Genomic DNA, 1,495 nt, shown 5'->3' with positions numbered 1-1,495 from the left:
CATTCTTGCTCCAAGTATGTTGTTAGATGTTATCATGTTGTAAATTGTAATGAATTAATTGATTATCTTTGTTGCTCATTCATTGAATGAATTCTTGTCCTTCTCAATGAGGGACCTTTGTGAAATTTGGAGTTTCTTAGACAATAGAAGAATACCAAGATATCAAATCAGAAGTGAACCCTCCTTGATGCCCATAATATTGAAAATTCACTCCTTCCCCTCCTCCCGACTCCATCATAAAAAGAAAGAATTTTATCTTCATTAATAAATAGACCTGTAACACAAGAGAAAATAGTTAATACTTCCTTAAAAGTATGTATGGATTCCATGTTCGCATTGCCACGAAAAAATATCATCGGCAAAATAAATATAAGTAATATTCTCCTCCCTACATAAAAGATCCCTACATAAAAGATGGTGGGCGTATGAGCAATTATTCAAAAGTTTTTTGAATATACTATCAAGGATTTTAATGATAAAGACAAAATAAATGAAAAGAGAGTATCTCCTTGTCTCATCCCATTTTCCCCTTTGAATAATCCACCGTGGATACCATTAATGCTAATAATGAAAAAGGTAATCGTAATGCATTGCATAATCTAATCAACAAAATATTAGAAAATTCAGAAAAAATCAAAAATTCATTGATAGTGTTTGATATGCTTGAAAATGAGTATTTTTTAGATGCTTATACACAATAGAAAGCAGTCCAAAAGAAGTGTTTGCTAGCAAAGTTCGAACTAGTTGAACTGGAGGTAATTGAACAGCTTTCTCCTACAAAATTTCAATTCAGTCCCTTATCTCAAATATTAACCTACTGATCAATAACAGATGTTCTTAACAATATAGAAACCTGATGAGTTCGGATCAGCTGAAAGATGTCCAGCTCATGATCATCAGGTTCCCCCATCCTTTCACTCGATCAGCTGAACTGATGGATCATTGACAAACAAAACGAATAAGCTCAACAAACAGCAGCGTATAATCGTGTATCATATATAATTTAAACAGGCATACCTTAGATGGAAGAAGCCATGGCCGATCCGAGGATGAGAGAGAAGACGATCCTAGTTTTTTTTACCTAATACATTTATTTATCCTACGTAGTACCTGTGTTCTTGAAAAGATTTTAATAAAATAATTATAATTTTAATCGGAAAATAAATATAAATATAGATATTTTATATTATATTATAATTTTAAAATACATCTTTTAAATTTAAAATTAATAATTAAGATTACAAATTTTAAATTTTTTTATTTTTTATTATCCATCTAATTCAATTTTTCATTCCTTCGTCCCTTTAATTTGAATTTACATATTCTATCACATCTTATCTTTCAAAAAAATCACCATTAACACAATCATTCCTTCAATCCATCAAATTCGCATCCACATATACCACCATCATTATCATTTTACGAATGAAGACGACAAATTAAAAAAAACTTAGTATAGTTGTGCGCATAAATTTTATTTGAGATTAAGGTGTTG

General features: G+C 30.0%; 1 long non-coding RNA gene across 1 annotated transcript; it reads right to left on the bottom strand.

The window, feature by feature from the left end:
• Positions 1–698: 698 nt before the first annotated feature.
• On the bottom strand, positions 699–1,116 carry LOC124918782. Its single transcript, XR_007097520.1, has 3 exons — positions 1,018–1,116; positions 854–931; positions 699–774 (listed from the first exon to the last, which is right to left on the bottom strand). It is a non-coding gene; the product is annotated as an uncharacterized LOC124918782 (long non-coding RNA).
• Positions 1,117–1,495: the final 379 nt, after the last annotated feature.

This window comes from Impatiens glandulifera, chromosome 1 (genome assembly GCF_907164915.1).
Source record: "Impatiens glandulifera chromosome 1, dImpGla2.1, whole genome shotgun sequence".
Lineage (NCBI taxonomy): Eukaryota > Viridiplantae > Streptophyta > Magnoliopsida > Ericales > Balsaminaceae > Impatiens > Impatiens glandulifera.
Note: the sequence above shows the minus strand (reverse complement) of the source record. Positions and strands in the feature narration are given on the sequence as shown.